Here is a 24,505-nt window from a genome sequence, read left to right as displayed (position 1 = left end):
TAGCACCTTTGATAGTGACCTCGAAGATTGGGCCATATATGTTGAAAGAGTAAAAAATTATTGTAAGACCAATAAAATTCGTGACCAAGATAAAGCTCTAACATTATTAAATTTAATGGGTGCGAAGACATACGAGCAATTGAAACACCTGTTATCACCAGATGAACCGACGGATAAGACGTTCAATGAGATTGTTACTGTCCTGAAAGATCATCTAAACCCCACGCCGCTGATGCTAGTGGAACGATTTAAATTTTATGACAGAAGGCAGCTACAGCATGAAAGCAATGCTGAATATTTGCTGGAATTGCGTAAATTAGCGAAATATTGCCAGTTTGGAACGGGACTGACAGATGCACTACGAGACAAATTTGTGTGTGGTTTATTTAAACAGGATACACAAAAGCGACTGCTCGAGGAGAATGAGCTGACGCTTGAGAAGGCGGTCACTATGGCAGCAGCACACGAAGCCGCAGCGAGAGGCACGGCAGTAATGCAGCTATGGTCACCGGAGCTCAGTGCACACAAATTGGGTGTGAGTTCTGGCAAACGTTATCGTTGTGGAAAGACAATGCATGATCAGAACCAGTGTTGGTTTAAAAACCAAGAATGCAGAACATGTGGTCGGCTTGGACATATAGCTAGAGTATGCAGGTCAGGGAAGAAGACCAGCAACAAGAAGTCACCGCAAGGGAAATACGCAAAGGTACACAAGGTGGCCGAACAGGAGTCCGATTCAGATGCTAGCAGTAATGAACTGGCTGGCTTAAGCAGTATTGAACTGGCTAGCTTAAGGGTACTCAACGTTGGTAAGGGTGCAGACCTCCAGACAATTTGGGTTACTCTTCAGATAGAAGGAGTCCAAGTAAAAATGGAATTGGACACTGGATCGGCATTGTCGGTCATGAATAAGAAAGATTACAGAAGGTTATTCCAACATATTCCCCTACAGGATACGGAGATTATATTGACAACCTACACGGGGCAGAGAGTGTACCCCATCGGGACAATAAAGGTTGCAGTGGCCAACAAGGGCGAAGGAAGTCAAATAATGGACTTATATGTGCTACCGGAGGGAGGTCCACCACTACTAGGCCGGGAGTGGTTTAGAAACATAAATATGGACTGGCATTCGCTAAAAGCCATAAAGAGTGAGAACTCGGTGCAGATAATCAGCCCAGACTCTAGAACTGATGATGGTAAGACCAACCCATGTGCAAAAGACAAAGTTTCAGCACAGAATTCCACTGAGCAACAACAACATAGTTTAACAGAGAATTCTGAGTCTGTCAAGTCTACTGATATGCACATTTTTGAGGGACACTGGGCTCGAACTCAACTCCATTTCAAACTACAACAGCAATTAGAACAAATGATTCGCCGTTTTGAGCAAGAGATGAATGAAATAAAAAAGTTCTTTGTTACAGAGTGGGAGAATCTGGAAAGTCAACAGAAGCAACTGATGGAGAAAATGGAGCAGGAGCACACCAACCATCTGCGCGAGGAGGCCGAACGAATCAAAGCTGATTCAGGTTCTGAAGGTGCGTGCCATAATCTGGTGTCAGAAGAGTTAACGGTCAGCCAACTCCTTCATATGCTGAGGGACAAGACTCTGAAATGGGAAAAACTTGAACACGAGCTGCGATCTTCAAAGGAAAAGGGTTCGGAGCTCTCAAAAGTCATTGAGATGGCTGATGTGACGACACAGACTGAAACGACTGCAACAGAGCAGCCATTGGATGCCAAAAGTACGCTGACTCACGTCAATGTAGAACAACAGACCGCTGAAACAGCTGCTCCGGTAGAGGGATTGCATAGTCCGATCAATCAATCTCCAAAGGAAGTTGAAGTATTAAAATCACAAATGAGGTCACTAGTAAACGACTTGCTGAAAGCCCAGAAAAAGCTGGATGCAGAGGTACACATGAAGAAGTCTCTTCAGGAAAGATGTCTGGATTTGGAACAAGAGCTGGCTAACGTCCAGCTGGGTATGGAGGAAATAGACGACCCTCTCACTGGTCTAGCTCAGGACGACACCGAATATTACCATGACCTGGTGGACGACACCGAATATTACGATGTCCTGTCCTGCCCAGCTTGTAACTTCGACTCCCAAAGTGCAGAAATCATGGAGGAGCACCAAAAGTCTACGGAACATCGGGAGAAGCTGGTTCTACGACGGAAACAGGAGGAAGAGAAGGAGGAACTGCGCATGCAGCTGGCAGCTGTGGCAGCTGACAATGGAGCCCAGAGAGTCTCCAAGAAGCAGAAAAGGAAAAGTAAAAACAGAAGATGACCCATCTGAACCATTATCACCTCTACCAGATCACACACGTGGTCCCTCCGAACGGAGCCAAATCAGTTCGGAAGTTCAAGCTGTTAAATCCATGAAAGGACTATTGAATGAGTAACGTGAACCGACTACACCACAGAGATTGAATCTGTGAACTGTTTTCCGCAGAGACTGAATCTGTGATATGTTACGTTAAACATGAAGTTATATATGTATATATGTTATTACGTTATGTTAAATGGAGGGGGATGACTGTAAAGCTAAGAAGGGAGGAGTGTTGTGTATGTAACCTGTTCCACCTTAAGAGAGCTTAAGCCTGTTCCACCTTAAGAGATGTACTACTTTCTCAGGCTGCTGTAGACGTAATACCGGGGGTGAACACACCGGCATATAAGCACTGTGCAGTAATCTTGTATTCAGTGTAGTCCCTACCTCCAACCAGTAAAGACCTGTTTTATTGTTACTGATTAAGTCTGAGTATTAATTACTTGAACAACTCACAGACTTAACACATCATTCATCCCCATCGCCTCCAGAACTTGATCCCGGATGGCAGCATACCCACCCTGTCCCTTCTTGTACTCGGCAGAGAGGGACTGGTACAGTTTGCCATCTAAGATGAACAGAAGCATCTTGGCCATTTCTGAGTCGACGCACTCATTAATGCCTGCTGCTTGTTCCACTTCCATAAAGTGGACTGAGGGGCCTCCCTTGTGGGTGATCTTGTTCAGGTGGCTTACCATAACCCTAAGCTGTTGGGTCACATGGGGAATTATGAATTGGCTTTCAAGGATCCCCTGGCCCCCACCACCCCCGGGTGGGCCAAACTTTTGCTGCTGAGCCGGGCACATCGACCCCAGCTCCGACCTTTCCTGCATTTGTTTGCCGACTTCTGCCTGCTGCCAAACCGAGTCAAAACCCGACTCCACAGGTGGTGGTGGTATGCACTCCTCCCTGTCCTCCCTATAGATTGCTTGTCCCTCCTGCTGCCCAACCGAGTTGTTCCCCGGCACCACAGTTTCTACTTCGACTTCCAGGTCTACCCGGGCCGCACCCGGGCTCACTAGGCATACCATGTCTTTTGCCCTGGACAGAGCAAGTTTTAAACTGTCGATCTGCTTTTGACAGGGGCCATGATCTCCCGCTTCAAAATCCCTAGTGCTTGCTACTTTATAAGCTGCCTTCACATCTATGAACTTTTCCTCCTGTTCTTTTAACTGCCTGGTTAGGCGGGCATTCTCCTCTTTCAGTACTAGCTCATTGCTTTTTGCTTCGGTGACTTGACACCGAAAATACTCATGCCTGTTCCTGTGTTTCTCTATCAGCTGTAACTTCTCTTGACTTTGGGCTTGTAATTCCTGCAATAATCCTTCCCCTGCTATAGCTCTTGCCTGAGACAGTTTGGCTGCCTCCTGCAGCTCTGCTGTCAACGCTTTAACATGCTGATCTAAAAGCTGGATCTGTCGTAGGGCACAGATCAACCAGATGGCCTTCTCTACCGACTTCTTACGATCCTTGCTCTCAGTCCATTTGGCTGCAGTGTCCAAGGGATGCTCAGCACACAACAGACTGGTCACCCATTTCTTTGTGATATTCACCTTCTCAAAAACGTAAGAGGAAAACCTCTCTTCCATCTTCATTCTTTCATAAAATACAGGTCTATTATTACTTTCCTTTTGCCAAAGTCCTGCCGCGGTCGCCATTTTCTGTGAGGGTGGCGTGTGTGGTCAGCTTCACCTCCGACTCCCTTGGTTCTAGACTTTGGACTTATTTGGGGGTTGTAATGAAATTGCAACAGACGCCTGAGTTGGTCAAAAGAATTGAGATTTTTATTTTGAGACAGGAAAAATATACAATACAATAAATCTTATACTCTAAAAGGGGGAACACTTTGGAATATGTGAGGGGAGAATTACAATGGACAAAAATACCTGACCCTCCCAATCCCACTATCCTAACTAGGCTGAAATCCAGAGGACCAGGAAATGCTCACCAAACGACTTTCTTGACTGTTGTAGAGGTTCGCGATTTTGGGGTTCTCTCTAGTTGTGGCGGTTGGGGCCTGCCGTATCCCGGACATGGTGGAAGACTGCACCTGCGTTGGGTTTTCAGTCTTCGCCTGTCCGCTGATGCGGTTGGATGCGTAGTTGGATTTATCGGGTGAGTACCCAATTTTCTTTGGCTAGGTATAGTTTTTAGTCTTTTGTGTCAAATCTTACCCAGGGGTAAGTCAGACTAGCCTGTAGAGTGGAAACAAACTTGTGAATTTTCGACCTTTTGTTGGTTGGTTTCTTGTTGGTCGCGGTGGCCCAATATTACCTAGCTGGTGGTAATATTGTTAGTTGTTGGTTTCTTGAGGTCTTTGGTTGCTGCGATTTCCTTTTCCTTCCATTTCGTTCTTCTTTCCTCAAGTCTCCGATCCTCGAACTAAGTACGGTGATGATGGTATCTTTTTCTGAACCGTACTTTCTCTCTCCTGTACTTGAACCTTCTTGAGCTGTGCCCTCAACTGTGTGAACTGTACTGTCTCTCGAATGCAACGATGATCTGCTCTCTTCTGATCTGTTCCACTGAACAGGCAGGCCTCAATTAAACTTTTTTGAGGCCTGGCTTATCTGACCACCAAATCTCCTCTGGTCCTTTGTTAATTTTGGCGGGCTCGTTAATTTTAATATGTTTAAATTCTCATCAAGTTTTGGGGATGGTCCCATCTATTTTTAATTGGATTTGAACTGGTTTTGGGATTGCCTTGAAATCAGTTTAAAATGTGCAAAGTGTTTTGGAAATCTTTCTGAGTGGTTTTAAACAGTTGTTTGATTGTCTTTTCCGGCTGGGGCCAGGGTCTCTTTTGTTGATTGTTGGCATGTGTTGTATTATTCATGTTCTTGATGGCCCTGTGAGTTTCGGCAGTAACAGTCTTTTCCGTGGGCTTATTGTCTTTATGTAGAATGACTGGGATGGCCCAGAACATTCCCAGACAATCTGGTCTTTTTCCCAATACTCAAACTGTCTGTCCCACCCATTCCTTTTGTTGCAGTTTTTTCCACAGGCCTGAACATGCCTTTTAAACTAGTCAAATCTTCCTGGGGTTTTGATTTTAGGTCCCCCTTGGCCCAATATTATTTCAAACAGACAACATCTCTTCTTATCTTAATTTGGGGGAATTTGTAGAATTTTGCGAGCCTTACAGATTTCCCAAAGTATGTGTGATGATTAATGGTACCTATGTGGCCATATAGATCCATAGGCACGGTGCATTGTCTTACATGAGAACAGGAAGGGTTTATATTCCATTAACATACAGCTGTTCAGTGGCCACCAACATGTATCACAATGCTCACATCCAGGCAGCAGTCGCAATGCATTAATTTGAAGACAATTTTTTGTGCCATGTTTTTTTGAAGACAAAGACAGAATGGAAGGATAACTCCTCAGAGGCCAATGCTATGCTTTTCATCCCTGGCTAATGACACCATTTGGCATTTATGGACAGAAGAGTAACATAGATACATCAAGGTCCATTCACCTTCCAGGATCATTGTTGAGGATACCATTGGGATCTTGAAGCAGTGCCTGAGAAACTAAGGTCCTGCATAAGAGATTAACGTGTAAAGTTAAGGCACATGGGATTGGGGGCAAGGTATTGACTTGGATAGAGAACTGGTTGGCAGACAGAAAGCCAATAGTTGGAATGAATGGCTCTTTTTCTGAATGGCAGGCAGTGACTAGTGGGGTACCGCAGGGATCGGTCCTAGGACCCCAGCTATTCACAATATATATTAATGATCTAGACGAGGGAACTGGATGTATATCTCCAAGTTTGCAGACGACACAAAGCTGGGTGGGCGTGTGTGCTGTGAGGAGGATGTCGAGAAACTCCAGTATGATTTGGACAGGTTAGGTGATTGGGCAGAAGCATGGCAGACGCAATATAATGTGGATAAATGCGAGGTTATCCACTTTGGTGGCAAAAACAGGAAGGCAGATTATTATCTGAATGGCAATAGATTGGGAGAAGGGGAAGTGCAACTGTTGCGTTTGCAAAGATAATCCAGAGGCCGTATGCAGAGCTCAGTTCATGTTGCTTTTAATGGCTGATCCAAACACCCACTTACAGGCAAAAGCAATCGAATACCTATATCCAATGTCAGACACAATACAACGATAATAGCACTATCAAACTCCATGTGCTCAGGCCAAGGCAATCGAGTACCTATCACCAATGTCAGACATAACATTTCCTCCCCCCTCACAGAATTTCAAACATGAAATGTAGTGACAAAGTCCTGTAGGTGGCCAGGGCGAGAACGTGTACGAACAGGCCGAGGTGCGGACTGGTGAAAAGCAGGCCGAGGTGGGGACTGGTGAGGAGCAGGCTGAGGCACAATATCTGCTTGAGGGTTGGCTGGCTGAGCCACATGTGCATCCCGCCACTCTGGGGGTAAGGCTTGGGGATTAGATCCGTATAATCCCGCATCAGTGGGTGCTGGCACCTTCCGAAGGCGGCTGATTTGGAGAGGGGAGGACCAGAATGAGGCCATCTTATTGTTGCGGTGAGGCCTGCGGACTCTGACCCAATCGGAGACTGAGATGTTGGGCGCCTTGGCCCTCTTCGACTGGTCGAAGCGGAGTTTCATCTTCTCCTGCTGTCTAGCAACTGTGGCTTGAGCCCGTGGAGCAGGGCTCTGAGCTAGCGAGGGGCGGAGCCTGCCAAGGGGCTGCATGAGCTAATGGCCTAGCATGAGGGATGCAGGTGAGACCCCTGTAGTGGAATGCTGGGAGGCTCTGTAGTGCAGCAGTGTGTGGAGGAGGGCCTTGTCAAATGCACACCCCTGGGATAGGTGTGCTCTGAGGCCATTTTTCAGTGTCTGGTTAAAACGCTCCACCCCCCCCCCCCATTTGACTCGGGGTGGTGTGCGTATGTGACGGATGCCCTTGCTCTCAAGGTAAGAGGAGAGTTCTGAAGAGACCATTTGGGGGCCATTGTCTGTTGTGATGGCCTTTGGATGCCCCCAGCGGGAGAAGAGGGACTCAAGGATATCGATGATGACCCGAGAGGTGACGGAGCCCACGGCAGTGACCTCTGGCCATTTTGAGTGCAGGTCATAGGTCACCACTAGGAACCGTTGATGGCGGGGGACACCATGGATCTCCCCGCAGACGTCCAGCTGCAGGTGCTCCCAGGGCTGAGAGGGCCAGGCAAGGGGTTACAGGGGTGGAGGAGCTTGGTGGCCAGTCTTGCCACTTACAAGGCAGGCTGCACAGTCCTTGACCAGGGCCTCGATTTCCCTGTCGATACCCAGCCACCACACTAGGTCTCGGCATCGTTGTTTGAGCTTCACTATGCCCAAGTGGCCCTCGTGCGCCATGGATAAAACACGCGCATGAAGCGCACTTGGGACCACAGTGCAGAGCCCACGTGCAACACAGGAGTCATTCCAGCAGGAAAGCTCCTCTTTAACTCTGGAGTAGGCAGACAGTTCCTCAGGCACCTTGCGAGGCCAGCCATCTCTGATGAAGGTGCACAGCTGGGAGAGGGCCGGATCCTGTTCAGAGGCCTCTTTGAGCTCCTGGGGAGAGACTGTGGTTTGGAGAGGCGTGTGCAGCATCTGGACGATATCCTGTTCCACATGTTCAGACCTGACGAGTGGGGCTGGGGCAGAGACAGTGCGGGAGAGCAGATCTGCAACAACATTGTCACGTCCTGGTGTGAACTGGAGACTGAAATTGTATTGGCGGAGGCGGTCAGACCAGTGGTGTAGACGCAGTGGTCTGTGGCCCGTGCTGGATGTCGACAGCAGGGCAGTGAGAGCCTGGTGATCGGTTCGCAGGGTGAAGGCACGGCCATATGTGTACAGGTGCCACCGCTCACATGCCCAGACGCACGCCAGCACCTCACGCTCGCCTACTGAGTACTTCTGTTCAGTGGGGCTAAGGGCTCGGGAGGCAAAGGCGATTGGTTTCTCCACTCCATTCTGTATCTGCGATAACACTGCCCCCACAGCTGCAGCGGACGCATCGCAGGTGACGAGGGTGGGGCTGGCGACGTCAAAGTCAGCCAACACTGGAGATGACGTGAGCTGCGATTTGAGGAGGCGAACAGCTTCCGTACAGGCTTGTGACCACACCCAGGGCTCATCCTTTCGCAGGAGTTGGCGCAGTGGGGCTGTGGTGGCTGAGTACTGGGGCAAAAGCTTCAGGTAGTACCCAGTCATGCCAAGGAAGGAGGCAACCTGTGCTGCAGAGCTGGGTTCTGGGATGCTGTGAATGGCATCCACATTTGACTGGAGTGGGGATATACCGTCAGCCGACAACCGAAACCCCACAAATTCAATCTCTGAAACAGCAAAGACACACTTTTCGCCATTCAGTGTGAGCTTGTGTTTTGCTAGAGCTGTGAAAACTCTGTGAAGGCGTTCGTCGTGAGTGGAGGTCGAGGGCCCATGCACGACGATGTCATCCAGGTAGATGGCCACCCCAGGAATGCCCGCGAGCACAGAGGACATCACCTTTTGGAAGCAGCTGGGTGCAGAGCTAAGTCCAATGACATCCTGGTGTACCGAAAGATGCCAGCATGTGTCACAAAAGCAGTGAGGTCCCTGCTGCTGAGGTGGAGGGGAACCTGTAGATAGCCCTGTCGAAGGTCCAGTTTCGAGAACAGGATGGAACCATAGAACTGCGCTGTGAGTTCCTCTGACGTGGGCAGTGGATATTTGTCAGGGATTACGGCCTTATTTACTACTCGAAGATCGACACAGACGCGTAGACCACCTGACTTTTTCGTTGTGACCACCAGGTTGGAGACCCATGGGGAGGCATCAAATGGTTCGATGATGCCAGCTTCCAGTAACTGCTTTAGTTCAGCTGTGACCCCGTCACGGAGAGCAAGCGGGATGCAGCGCAGTGGCTGAATGACAGGGGTAACGGTGGAGTCAACCATGGGCTGGTGGGTGAAGGCAGTCAGGCAGCCCAGACCCTCGAAGAGTGCTGGCCATGTTTGGCGCCACGGTGAGGCGACATACAGAATCGCAGACCCGCCGGTGTCCAAGAGAGAAAAACCCAGGTCAGTGAAAAGATCGAGTCCCATCAGGTTAGCGCCTTGGCGTGCCACATGAAAACAAAAATCTGGCAAAACTTTTGTTCCATAGCGTACAGTGAGGTTGACTGAGCCCACTAGTCCAATTTTCGAATTACCATACCCGCAAAGGGCAGTGGAGGGTGCAGAGAGTGGCAGGGAGCTGAAAAAGCGTTTGAATGTGTCCACATTCAGCAGTGAGGTGCTGGCACTGGTATCCAACAACAGAGGGATGCACACATCATTCAGGTTATTGTGCATGACTTGAAAGCCACTACTGGCCCGGAGCTCACGTTGTGAATTATAGGCCAACTGCTTGAGGACTGAGAGTGTTCATTTGTAGCAACAGGGGCAGAGCAGCAGACATTTGCAAAGTGATTTTGTTTTCCACAATTGCGATAGGCTTGGCCGCGCACGGGGCAATTCTGTGCTCTGGTAGCATGTGAACGAGATCCGCAGTTTCCACACTGTTGCCGCGGTAGCGCGCGTTGCTGCCATGGCGCGAGCATTACCATGTCAGAGCTGTCAGGGCCAAGGGCGCTGTCACTGGGTGTGTGTGCTAGTTTCGCTGCACATTCGGCTGCAGACTCCACTTGAAAGGCAATGTTGACTGCCTGTGACAACGACAGATCGTCGGACTCGAGTAACAGTCTTTCACGCACTCTCACGTTGTTGGTGTGCTCTATTGGTTGATCACGCACCATCTCCTCTTGTAGTGCACTGAACTTGCACGAGCTAGCTAACCCCCTCAAATTAGCCACGTATTGATGCACTGACTCGCCGGGGAGTTGGTGACGCTGTCTAAAAATGAATCGCTGCAGGAGGGCACTTTGTGGGGTAGAGAAGTGTGTGCTTAACAGAGCCACAGCCACATCATACATTTGAATTGAGTCTGCTGCGCATAATGTCCCAAGAACACGCTGGCCCTCCGCCCCCAAGCAATGGGATAACAGTGCCTTTTTCCGTGCTGTACTCACATTTTCTAGTCCAAGAGCAATGAGGTAGGTTTCAAAGGACTGTAACCAGCGAACCCATGGGATCGGGGACTCACCAGGTAGTGCAAGGAAGGGAGGAGTTGGTGGAAGAGAAATTTCAGCCATCCTCGTCACCAAATGTTGCGTTTGCAAAGATAATCCAGAGGCCGTATGCAGAGCTCAGTTCATGTTGCTTTTAATAGCTGATCCAAACACCCACTTACAGGCAAAAGCAATCGAATACCTATATCCAATGTCAGACACAATACAACGATAACAGCACTATCAAACTCCATGTGCTCAGGCCAAGGCAATCGAGTACCTATCACAAATGTCAGACATAACAGCAAAGAGACCTGGGTGTCCTTGTGCACCAGTCGCTGAAGGTAAGCATGCAGATGCAGCAGGCGGTTAAGAAGGCAAATGGTATGTTGGCCTTTGTAGCGAGAGGGTTCGAGTACAGGAACAAGGATGTCTTGCTGCAGTTGTACAGGGCCTTGGTGAGACCACATCTTGAGTATTGTGTGCAGTTTTGGTCACCTTATCTGAGGAAGGATGTTCTTGCCATGGAGGGAGTGCAGCGAAGATTCACCAGGCTGATACCGGGGATGGCAGGAATGACGTATGAGGAGAGATTGGGTCGATTGGGCTTATACTCACTGGAGTTTAGAAGAATGAGAGGGGATCTCATCGAAACTTATAAAATTCTAACAGGACTAGACAGACTAGATGCAGGAAGGATGTTCCTGATGGCCGAGCAGTCCAGAACCAGGGGTCACAGTCTAAGGATAAGGGGTAAGCCATTTAGGACAGAGATGAGGAGGAATTTCTTCACCCAGAGAGTGTTGAACCTGTGGAATTTTCTACCACAGAAGGCAGTAGAGGCCAGTTCATTAAATATATTCAAGAAGGAGTTAGATATATTTCTTAAGGCTAAAGGGATCAAGGGACATGGAAAGAAGGCAGGGCCAGGGTACTGAATTTGGATGATCAACCATGATCTCATTGAATGGCAGAGCAGGCTCGAGGGGCCGATTGGCCTACTCCTGCTCCTATCTTCTATGTTTCTATGTTTCTAAACTCTGACAGGTGAGATGATACCATAAGCTATAATCCCATCAGGTCTCCTAGATTATCATCTTCTGAAATTTGCATAATTTTCTAATACAAAGAAGTCTATACACTGGTGAGGGAGGGGGAGGGGAGCAGGGGGTCGGGGGAGGGGGTGAAATGGAGGATTCATCAGAGAATTCATCAAGTGGTGTTGCTGCAGAAACATTAAGCTGGACTGCCAGGCACTCATCCAAATGACATTTACTTAATTGTCTTCCCTGTCTCTTTAAACAACAACAACTAGAATTTATATAGCACCTTTAATGTAGTAAAATGTTCCAAGGCACTTCACAGGGACTTTATCAAAACAAATTTGACACTGAACCACATAAGGAGATAATGGGCCAGAAATTCGGGTCCAAATGCGTGAGTACGGTCTGGGTATTCACGCATCTGGCCGTTGGAAATGCCGGCGTTCAGCATGCACAGCGCATGCGGGGAACGCCGGCATTTCCAGACCTCGGAACGAAGGGGTTCATAGGCACAGCGCGTGCGACTGCACAGGCAGCGCTTGCGCAGTGAACTTCGTCGATTTCATTCATGGATTCAGTGAGGGTAAGTCCTTACAAGTTACACTTGAAAAAAGCATGTGTAAATTTGTTCCAAGGCTGCGGAGGAAGATATATTTTATCGTGGAGCTTCTGAAAGGCAATATTTTTGTTTGGGAAAGGGAGGGAAGTTATTTTAAGAAATTTTAAGTAAGTTTTAAAGTTTAAATTTTTTTTTTTAAACGGGTTTTCAGAACGGTAGGTAGAAGGAGCAATTGTGGCTGTGTGAATTGAATGTGAAAATGAGTGTTCTAAAATGAGTAATGTAACATTTCCAGCACTTTTAAGAAAGAAACTTTTCATCAGTAATAAGTAATTATGTATGTATGTCCGCATATATTCCTTTACGTATATGTATGTATGTTTTATATTCCTTTACTTATGTGTATGAATGTATGTTTTTAATTATGATTTTCCAATAAGTTACTTTCTCTGAAAGTCATAATTAAATAATACATTCATACACATAAGTAAAGGAATATATACATAACATGCAAAGGAATATATACAGACATACATACTTTCAGAAGCTCCACGATAAGAAATATCTTCCTCCGCAGCCTCTGGAGCAACTGTACCCATGCTTTTTTCATGTGTAAGTTGTAAGGACTTGACCTCACTGAAAGCATGAATGAAAGCGGCGAATTTTACTGCGCACGCGCTGCCTGTGCAGTCGCACGAGTTCTGCCTCTGAACCCCTTCGTTCAGAGGACAGGAAATGCCGGTTTTCCCCACATGCACTGTGCGTGCTGAAAACTGGCATTTCCTCCGGCCAGACGCGTAAGTACCCCGACCGTACTCGCGCATTTGGAAGGGAATTACTGGGCCAACATTTTACATGTCAATAAAATGAAAAATTTAACAATTGCACGATTTGCCCCCTCGCATCTGCGACTGAGGGTCCAAGGAGGTGCATTGCGCAAGAGGTCATCATCGTACGTATCCTTTCGGGAACTGTATGAAGTGGTGGAAGGATTTATGGCCGTGATTAACGCTCATTCCGTGACCGTAACCATCTTTGAACCAGCCATTAGGGTGGTTAGTCCTATGGCGTGAGGGTTTTACGGGCTCCCACAACCCATCTGAGGGGGGGGGGCCACCCACACCCACGGACGCAAGTATCCCGCTGGATGTCCACCCAGAATTTATAGTTGGAGCTCCGACTCCACTTACCAGGACTGTCTGGAGTGGGGTTCGAAACCCTACTCCTTCTGGCCCAGCGGCGGGGATGCTTACTGCTACGCAAAAGGCCCACTCCGCACAAAAGGTGACACCCATACGTTTCCTGTGCCTTTTCCCTCCCCGTGACTGGAGCCCTATGCTGCCACTTGAAAGACCAAGCTATCATCTGCCCTTTTTGCGGCGCCTTTGACTTCTCATTACCAATGATGAGCAGGCGCTGCGCCTCCACCTCCTTGAGGAGATTGCTGAGGTCATCATCAGTTCAATTGTGAGTTCTTTTAATGCCGTGAATTGTGCTCATTCCAGCCATTTCATGTTGCTAATCGGATTGGGCCTTTGGCATAGCGGTAGGATCCCCGCCGCTGGGCCAGATCAGGGTAGGGTTTCGAACCCCGCTCCAGACAGTCCCGGCAAGTGGAGTCGGAGCTCCGGCTCTAAATTCTGGGTTGACGTCCAGTGGGATATTTGCGTCCGTGGGTGTGGGTGGCCCCCCCTCCTTGTATAGCTTGTGGGAGCCCGTAAAACCCTCCCGCCATAGGACTAACCGCCCTAATGGCTGGTTCAAAGATGGTTACGGTCACGGAATGAGCGTTAATCATGGCCATAAATCCTTCCATCACTTCATACAGTTCCCCAAAGGGAACAGTGTGAAGGCACGTATGACGACGACATTGCTAAATAAATAAATGGAATTTAAAAAAATCTTTTAGGGCTTTTAAAAGTCTTTAAATTGCTTTAATTCTGTTTAAAACTACTTCAGATTCTTCAAAATAATGTAAACGTTTTTAAAAGTTTATAAAAGTTACCAAAAGCTTCAAAAAACTTCCAAAAACCTATTTAAACTGCTGCTTTGCATGTAAAAATGCTTAGCAGCTTGGCAGAAACATTGGGGGCGTGTCCTGTTAAACTGAGACCTCAAGGGGCGTGTCTCAGTTGCACAGCGCGCTACAGGCTTCGCGCTGGCTGCACTCCTGGGCGGCGTGACGTCAAACGCTGCCCGGGATTCTTCAGATTCAAAATGGAATTCCAGGCGTCCCTGGAGGTGATCGGCAGGCGCGTCGGGTAAGTGCAAATCGGGACCTTGCACGCGCGGCAAGCCCCGTTCACGAATTTCTGGCCCATTAGCACAGATGACCAAAAGCTTGGTCAAAGAGGTAGGTTTTAAGGAGAATCTTAAAGAAGGAGAGAGAGAGGTAGAGAGGCGAAGAGGTTTAGGGAGGGAATTCTAGAGCTTAGGGTGTAGGCAGCTGAAGGCACGGCCACCAATGGTGGAGCGATGAAAATCGGGAATGCGCAAGGGGCCAGAATTGGATGAGCGCAGAGATCGCGGAGGGTTGTAGAGCTAGAGGAAGTTACAGAGATAGGGGCGAGGCCATGGAGGGATTTGAAAAAAAGAATGAGAATTTTTAAATCAAGGCATGGCCAGGCCAGGAGCCAATGTAGGTCACCGAGCACAGGGGGCTATGGGCGAACAGGACTTGGTGCGAGTTAGGATAGAGCAGCAGAGCTTTGGATGAGCTGAAGTTTATGGAGGGTGGAAGATGGGAGGTGTCAAGTGTCATCTGTCATATCTGTGTAGCACAGTAACAGGCAGCTCCCGAGGGAGCTCCTTGCTGTGCACTTCTATACTTGGCCACTTGCTGCCATCCTTTGCCCTTTCTTACCCAATCTCCTCTCTTCCACTGTTCAAGTTCCCCTGGCTCTAATAGTTGGTGCATTTTAGCTGTAACTACAAGTTAACTGCTAGTTTAAAGTGCCCACTGCCCATTCCCCAACCATGCCTGCTCTTAGTTTTCCTCAGTGAGCACTGGACCTTTTCTCAAATTTGGCTTCCAAATTCCTAGACTACGAGACTATGCTTATGCACTGGACTACACTGTACTACACCGTACGTGTCAGCCGTGGCTCAATTGGTAGCACCCTCGCTGCTGAGTCAGGAGATTATGGGTTCAAGTCCCACTCCAGAGACTGGAGCTAAAAATCTAGGCTGACACTCCAGTTCAGTACTGAGGGAGTGCTGCACTGTCGGAGGTGCTGTCTTTCAGATGAGACGTTAAACCGAGACCCCGTCTGCTCTCTCAGGGGGACGTAAAAGATCCCATGTCACTATTTCGATGAAGAGCAGGGGAGTTATCCTTGGTGTCCTGGCCAATATTTATCCCTCAACCAACATCACTAAAACATCATCTGCTCATTATCACATTGCTGTTTGTGGGACATTGCTGTGTGCAAATTGGCTGCTGCGTTTCCTACATTACAACAGTGACTACACTTCAAAAGTACTTCATTGGCTGTAAAGCGCTTTGGAATGTCTGGTGGTCGTGAAAGGCGCTATATAAATACAAGTCTTTTTTTTTAAGACTCAGCTGCTCTGTCTCTGAACGACCGCTCATTTGCTTAAATTTTAAAGTAACTTTGTCTAGCCTACAACCCTTCCTCCACCGTTGCTGTTACCTGCTGAGCTTATGACTGTCCTACTGGTCCTACAGGTTTTTCAGCTTCAGCTGCAGTCTGGTTCCTGGCCAGAATTTTGTTCTCCTGTGCCAAAGTCCATTTCTTCACCGCCTCTGGATCTTATGGTGACCGCCAACTTTGCCATCGTCTTTCTGCTCTGTGATCGATTCTGCACACCACCTGGCTCTTCATTCCCATGGAAATACATCCAGCAGTGCATCCTCTTATACTCTAACCATCAAATAGCTTCTGGCCCACTCAGCCACCACACCTGTACCCGAACCTGGACATCAGTTCATCGATGCTCCAAGCTGATTCCACCTTTACGTCAACGTTATCCCGCCACTTGGCCCCTGACTTTAACTCTGGACTCTCTCCAATTGTCTCCTTTATATTCCCCATTTAATACCAGGATACATGTATCCTAGATAAAAACAGAAAATGCTGCAAATATTCAGCAGGTCAGGCAGCATTGTAGAATCATAGAATCATAGAAAGTTACAGCACGGAAGGAGGCCATTTCGGCCCATCGTGTCCGCGCCGGCCATCAAAGAGCTATCCAGCCTAATCCCACTTCCCAGCTCTTGGTCCGTAGCCCTGCAGGTTACAGCATCCCAAGTGCACATCCAAGTACTTTTTAAATGTGGTTAGGGTTCCTGCCTCTACCACCCTTTCAGGCAGTGAGTTCCAGACCCCCACAACCCACTGGGTGAAGAAATTTCCCCTCAAATCCCCTCTGAACCTTCCCGCAATTACTTTAAATCTGTGCCCCCTGGTTTTTGACCCCTCTGCTAAGGGAAATAGGTCCTTTTTATCCACTTTATCTATGCCCCTCATAATTTTAAACATCTCAATAAGGTCTCCCCTCAGCCTCCTCTGTTCCAAGGAAAACAGACCCAGCCTATCCAGTCTTTCCTCATAGCTAAGATTCTCTACTCCCAGCAACATCCTTGTAAATCCCCTCTGTACCCTCTCTAGTGCAATCACATCTTTCCTGTAATGCGGTGACCAGAACTGCACGCAGTACTCTAGCTGAGGCCTAACTAGTGTTTTATACATTTGAAGCATAACCCCCCTGCCCTGGTATTCTATGCCACGGCTAATAAAGGCAAGCATTCCGTATGCCTTATTTACTTGGCCTGCTACCTTCAGAGATCTGTGGACATGCACTCCAAGGTCCCTTTGTTCCCCTACACTGCTCAGTGTCCTACCATTTAATGTGTATTCCCTTTCCTTGTTAGCCCTCCCCAAATGCATTACCTCACACTTCTCCGGATTGAATTCCATTTGCCACTGTTCTGCCCACCTGACCAATTTATTGATATCTTCCTGCAGCCTACAGCTTCATTCTTCAGTATCAACCATTCAGCCGATTTTAGTATCATCTGCAAACTTCTTAATCATACCCCCTATATTCAAGTCAAGATTGTTGATATATACAGGTAGACTACCCTTTATCCGAACTTCCGAAAACCGACCCCGCCGACCCCGACCCCCCCGCCGACCCCCCCGCGGACCCCGCCGGCCCCGACCTCCGCCGACCCCCCCGTGGACCCCCCCGCGGACCCCCGCCGACTTACGCTGAGCGTCAGTGTAAGTCGTGCGCACGACCCCCCGCCGACCCTGCCGACCCCCCCGCGGACCCCCGCCGACCCCCCCGCGGACCCCCGCTGACCCACCTTCCGAAATCCGAAATTCTCCGAAAACCGAAACACGGCTGGTCCCGAGGTTTTCGGATAAAGGATAGTCTACCTGTACCACAAAAAGCAAGGGACCTAGTACTGAGCCCTGCGGAACCCCACTGGAAACAGCCTTCCAGTCACAAAAACACCCATCAACCATTACCCTCTGCTTCCTGTCTCTGAGCCAGTTTTGAATCCAACTTGACACTTTGCCCTGGATCCCATGGCTTTTAACTTCGTGACCAGTCTGCCATGTGGAACTTTATCAAAAGCCTTGCTAAAGTCCATATACACTACATCAAATGCACTACCCTCATCTACCCTCCTTGTTACCCCCTCAAAAAATTCAATCAAATTTGTCAGACACGACCTTCCCTTAACAAATCTGTGCTGACTATCCTTGATTAATCCATGTCTTTCTAAATGAAGATTTATCCGGACCTTCAGAATTCTTTCCAATAATTTTCCCACCACTGAGGTTAGGCTGACTGGCCTGTAATTACTCAGTCTATCCTTTTCTTGCTTTTTAAACAAGGGTACCACATTAACAGTCCTCCAGTCCTCCGGCACCACCCCTTCGAAGGATCATCAACCTGAAACGTTAACTCTGTTTCTCTCTCTACAGATGCTGCCTGACCTGCTGAGTATTTCCAGCTTTTTCTGTTTTTATTTCAGATTTCCAGCATCCGCAGTATTTTGCTTTTGTACATGTATCCGAGTCTTGCTACGTAACCAAGCCTATCTAACTTGAGTTTCCCTGTGTCCATTCGCGTGCGCTTTTTGGACCCGAGTCTATCACTTCTATTTCCACTATTTTCTTCCTCTTTATCTTCTTTTCTCTTTACCTCTCCTGTCATCGTGCCTGTTTTCATTTCTTGCCTCTCAGGTACTCTGTCCTCCCAAATCCCTACCCCAACCCTTCAACATTTCTCAACATTCCTACTCTGCTGCTGCCACCCCAGGCTTGACTCCTTCTTAGCTAAGACTACAGCTTCCCTCTGTGCCTCTCCTGGACATCCTCCGAAGGGCCCGTCGAGGCATTTGTTGCTGCCTCCTTATGAGCAGCAACTCCAGCTACCTCAGCCTACTCTCTCACTGCCCTTCTCACCCAGCGCACCCACTAGAGACTAATCATTCCTACCTCCGTCCCATCCTACTCACCCTTGCCAATGCTGATCCTGTGGATTCTGCCAATGGATCCGTTATCACCGCCCCTCTCTGCCTCTCCCTCCAGAATGTTCGTTCACTTGTGAACAAGGCCCCCGCCATCCATGAACTTATTGTGATTGATTGCATCAACAACAGGACCTTGACGGAAACCTGGCTGAGGGGTGGTGACATCTTCCCCTTAATAAAGCCTCCCTGCCTGGCTATAACTTCCACCATTTGCCCTGCCCTAACCGCGGCGGTGGCAGTGTGCTCTTACCATCAAATCACACCTTAGTCTGTCCCCCTAACACTCTGACATCTTCTCCTCCTTTGATCATCTCACCTTGTTCCAACCCTCTCACCTCTGATTTAAAATCCACATTCTCTACCACCCACCCAAGAACCATGCCAAGTTTCTCACTGAGATACCTTCACTGCATTCCTCCCTCAGCCTCTGCACCAAGCGACTTCCTCGGTGATTTCACGCTCAACCTCAATTCATCCCGCTCTCTCTCCTCTGAGTTCACTGCCTTCCTACCCTCCCTTAATCATTCCCTCCATATAAACTCCCCAACCCATATTCACAGCCATCCCCTTGACATTGACATCTCTCGTGGCCTCGCTATTCCCATTGTGTCAATCACAGATAAAGCCATCTCTGATCAATTCCTTGTATCGCTATCAACCCACGTCTCCCTTCCCCCTCCCAACCATACTTCCTTCTGTGTCCGTCCCTGCAAAAACTCTTTCCCAATTCACTTACAACTGCACTTACAAAATTGCAACTGTCCAGCCTTTGCCTCTCCATTCACCACAACATTTCTGCGGCTACCGATCTGCTCAGCCATGCCCTCAGCTCCACCTTTGATGCTCTAGTCCCTATTAAAATCATTAGGGGGAAAAATTCGGTTGCTTTGTGCCTCCCGTTAGCACTAATGGGTCGCAAAGCAACTAGCTCCCGGTGCGGCGATGTTTGCGCCGCTCATGAAATTGACCAGACATATTGCGACTGGGGTGGAGATCGCCTTTACAGAAGGTAAGTACTGTAGAAAATATAGGGACAGAGTGATCTCCTGGAAGAATTTCGATCGCCTAGATGGGTCGGAGAGGAATTTCCCAGATTTTTTTCTCCCAAATTGGCCATTGGGTCTTTATCTGGTTTTTCGCCTCTCCCGGGAGATCACATGGGTTCGGGTGGATGCAGAGTGATAGAAGATTTGAGGTTAGGATCAGATCAGCCATGATCTTATTGAATGGTGGAGCAGGCTCGAGGGGCCGATTGGCCTACTCCTGCTCCTATTTCTTATGTTCTTATGTTCTTAAACACTACCGCCATGGTCCCCTGCGCCCGCAGATCGTGATGTCAGTCAAACATGCAACGCCCCGGTAGCGCCCCAGACCGGATATTGAGTGGCGCCCCCTGCCTTACCGCCTGCCGCTAGCAACGACAGGTTGAGGGGAACGTTTTGCAGTCGGGAAGAGACTGGGGGAGCACTATTTAAAGGCGACTGCTTCCTGACTTTTTTTGTCGCCGACATTTTTGCACCACGCATTCTGAGAGAGAGAGAGAGACTTCTGGAGAGATTCAACGCTGTGTAAAGGAGTTTTGGGTACTGAGCAGCACTTTGCAGGTTCATTCTGATTTGTCCTTCCTTGCATCGATTTAGAAGAGACTATGGGGGTTGCACTCTGAGCTCATTCCCTGGGTCTCTCGATTGTTCTTTCCAGCAGATTTGATGTGCAGGTCTCTCCAGGCCGGGATTCAAGGCTGCAATGAGCAGGGTGTGGACGGAGAGCAAGATCGACCCTCCCCTTTAACAACTGGCCGGCACCAGTGTGTCTGTGTTCCATTGCTGACTGACATCACATGAGCTTCGCCAGCGCTCTGAGGTAGCGCCTCGCTCCTCAGCGTTAGCGCCTTAAGAGAGGTGTGTAGTGCCTGATTTAGTGCTCCAATCACCTCCAGGGGCGATAGAAGCCAAGTTTGCAGTCGAAGGCGATAATTAGCGTCAGACGCTAAACTTTGCGCTCGACCGATAATTGCGCCCCAAACGGGGCGATGCCGAATTTCTCCCCCTTACTCTCTCTCCCCCTTGTATGTCTTACATCTCCGCTCCCTTAAGTCCAAGGGATGCAGACTTGAACATTTATAGCGGACAATTGGTTTAGCTATTCATCGCCAGGCCTGGCTGGACCACATAAAGCACTCTTAGGTCCTGCTCTCCTCTGCTAAAATGCTCACTAATCCAGGATCATCCTGGAATGCAAAGATAACCGCCAGCTTCTTTTCTCTACTACAAACCATTCCTTCCGTTCCCCGAGCCCACTGGGCCAAACTTTGTCTAAGGTTTCCCCCTTGCCTAGCCTTGAACTCACATATTTCGCAAGTTTTTCTCCTATGCTCTCTGAGCTCATCTTGTCCATGAACTCCACCTCCTGCTCCCTCGACCTTATTCCCACTAAACTGCTAGCCACCCAACTTCCTTTGCAGGCCCACATCTTAGCTGATATTGTTAATTGTTCTCTCTCCTCAGCTACTGTCCCCATCTGCCGTCATCACCCCTCTCCTCAAAAAAACACTTGACCCCCTCTGCCCTTGCAAACTACGATTGCATCTCCAACCTCTTTTTCCTCTTCAAAGTCCTTGAACATGCTATCACCTCCCAAATTTGTGCCCATCTTTCCTGGAACTCCATGTTTGATTCACTCCAATTAGGTTTCCGCCCCTGCTAGGGTACCAAAACAGCGCTTATCAAAGTCACAACTTACATCCTATGTGAATGTGACCATGGTAAACTATCCCTCCTCGTCCTTCTTCACCTGCCTGCATCCTTTGACACTATCGACCACACCATCCTCCTCCAACACCTCTCCTCCGTTGTCCAGCTGGGGTTGACTGCACTCGTCTGGTTCCTGATGCGCTATCAATTACTGCGAAAGACTGGAAGTTAAGTGAGTAACAAACAGGCTTTTATTAGCTAAAGAACGAAGGCATGCCTCTAGTGGTCGACCGGTCCTGAATGCCTGGGGGACTGCAGAGCAGCCGCCTTTATACCAGGGCATGTGGGTGGAGCCAGGGGCGGAGCCAGCTGAGGCATGCACAGACAGGTACAACAATGGGCAAGAGTGAACAATAGTGAAGTGAACAACAGTGGTTTACCACATTCACCCCTTGCTTAAAATGAGTCCGACGGGGTGAAGTGTATTAAAAGTTCGTATAATTGAGTCTTTCTGGGGGTCTTGTATGCCGTCGTGATCGTCGTGGCGACGGCAGAGGTGGTGCAGCTTCCGACGCCAAGTCCCGCGTGGGCCGGCGCACTGGCGTGTCGTCCTCCTGGGTGTTGGGTTGGTTGGTGATCAATGGCGGGTCATGGGGCCACGGCGTGCCATCTACAGGGGTTAGGTATGGGTCCGTTGCCGCCGGTACATTGTGGGTAGCGGTGATGTTGGTTTCAGGGGCCCCCGAGGGTGCGAGGTCTCGTATGGAGACTGTGTCCTCCCGCCCGTCCGGGTACGCAATGTAAGTGTACTGGGGGTTGGCATGGAGGAGGTCGACCCTCTCGACCAGGGGGTCCATTTTATGGGTCCTCACGTGTCTTCTCAGTAGGACGGGCCCTGGGGACGTCAGCCATGGCGGTAGCGATGTCCCCGATGTGGACTTCCTTGGGAAGACAAACGTTTTCTCGTGAGGGGTGGAGTTAGTGGCAGTGCAGAGCAGTGACCGAATAGAGTGAAGCGCATCGGGGAGCACATCCTGCCAGCGGGAGGTCGGAAGGCCCCTAGACTTTAAGGCTAGCAGGGCGGCCTTCCAAACTGTCGCATTCTCTCTTTCCACCTGTCCGTTCCCCCGGGGGTTGTAACTGGTGGTCCTGCTTGTGGCAATACCCCTAGCGAGCAGGTACTGGTGGAGTTCGTCGCTCATAAACGATGAGCCCCGGTCGCTATGGATATAGCTGGGGAAACCGAACAGGGTGAAGAGGTCGTTCAGACATTTAATGACCATGGCACTGGTCATGTCCGGGCAGGGGATGGCAAACGGGAAGCGCGAGTACTCGTCAATAATGTTGAGGAAGTACACATTGCGATTGGAGGAGGGGAGAGGCCCTTTAAAATCAACGCTCAGGCGCTCGAAGGGGCGAGTGGCTTTTATCAGGTGAGCCCTGTCTGGTCTATAAAAGTGCGGTTTGCACTCAGCGCAGACTTGGCAGTTCCTGGTCATGGTCCTGACCTCCTCAATGGAGTAAGGCAGGTTGCGGGCCTTGATAAAATGGAAGAACCTGGTGACCCCCGGGTGGCAGAGGTCATTGTGGAGGGCCCGCAGTCTATCAACCTGCGCGTTGGCTCATTGAGTTTCCCGGGCCGGTACAAGATATCGTAATTGTAGGTGGAAAGTTCAATTCTCCACCTCAAAATCTTGTCATTTTTGATTTTGCCCCTCTGCTTGTTATTAAACATAAAAGCAACTGAACGCTGGTCAGTGAGTAGGGTGAATCGTTTTCCGGCCAGGTAATGCCTCCAATGTCTCACAGCTTCCACAATGGCCTGGGCCTCCTTTTCGACAGAGGAGTGTCTGATTTCGGAGCCTTGGAGGGTTCGTGAAAAGAAGGCCACGGGCCTTCCCACCTGGTTAAGGGTAGCGGCCAGGGCAAAGTCGGATGCATCACTCTCCACCTGGAAGGGGATGGACTCGTCCACCGCGTGCATGGTGGCTTTAGCGATGTCCTCTTTGATACGGTGGAAGGCTAAGCCGGCCTCTGCCGCCAGGGGATAAGAGGTGGACTTGATAAGTGGACGGGCTTTGTCCGCATAATTAGGGACCCACTGGGCATAGTAGGAGAAAAACCCCAGGCATCTCTTCAGGGCCTTGAGGCAGTGGGGCAGGGGAAGGTCCATAAGAGGACGCATGCGGTCGGGGTCGGGGCCGATGACTCCGTGTTCCACAACACAGCCAAGGATAGCGAGGCGGTTCGTGCGGAATATGCACTTCTCCTTGTTATATCACAGAAAGAATCACAGAAACCCCACAGTGCAGATAGAGGCCATTTCGGCCCATCGAGCCTGCACCGACACATATTCCACCCTATCCCCGTAACCCCACGTATTTAATCCCCCTAACACTAAGGGTCAATTTATCATAGCCAATCAACCTATACGTAAGGTTTAGGAGTTGGGCAGTGCGGAGGAATTTGTCGAGGTTGGCGTCATGGTCCTGCAGGTCATGGCCGCAGATGGTCACATTGTCCAGGTAGGGAAAAGTGGCCTGCAACGCATTTTGGTCGACCATCTGGTCCATCTCCCTTTGGAAAATGGAGACCCCGTTGGTGACGCCGAAGGGGACCTGAAGGAAGTGGTAGAGGCGGCCGTTTGCCTCGAAGGCAGTATACTGGCGGTCCTCATAGCGGATAGGGAGTTGGTGATATGCTGACTTAAGGTCAATAGTGGAGAATACGCAGTATTGCGCAATCTGATTGACCATATCGGATATGCGGGGGAGGGGGTATGCGTCCAGTTGGGTATATCGATTTATTGTTTGGCTGTAGTCAATGACCAGGCACTGCTTCTCGCCGGTCTTGACAACTACAACCTGGGCTCGCCAGGGGCTGTTGCTAGCTTCGATAATCCCCTCCTTCAGGAGCCGCTCCACCTCAGATTTAATAAAAACTCTGTCCCCAGCGCTGTATCGCCTGCTTTTGGTGGCGATTGGCTTACAGTCTGGGGCGAGGTTGGCGAACAACGGGGGGGGGGGTGACTTTAAGCGTGGAGAGGCTGCAAAAGGTGCGCGGCGGGCAATTTGAAAACTGCTGGTTGCAGACTGTGAGTGGGGGAAGGGGTCCACCGTACGCCATCGTGACACTCTTAAGGTGGCACTGAAAATCCAACCCCAGTAGAACGGCAGCGCAGAGATCGGGTAGGACAAGCAGTTTAAAGTTTCTGTACTCTGTGCCCCTCACCGAAAGGGTCACCATGCAGTAGCCGCCGACGTCCGCTGAATGGGACTTGGAGGCCATAGAGACCCGGTGGCGCGCTGGCAGGAC

Source organism: Somniosus microcephalus, chromosome 5 (assembly GCF_052327205.1).
Source record: "Somniosus microcephalus isolate GS21.2 chromosome 5, FLI_Smic_1.0, whole genome shotgun sequence".
NCBI classification, from domain to species: Eukaryota; Metazoa; Chordata; class Chondrichthyes; order Squaliformes; family Somniosidae; genus Somniosus; species Somniosus microcephalus.
Note: the sequence above shows the minus strand (reverse complement) of the source record.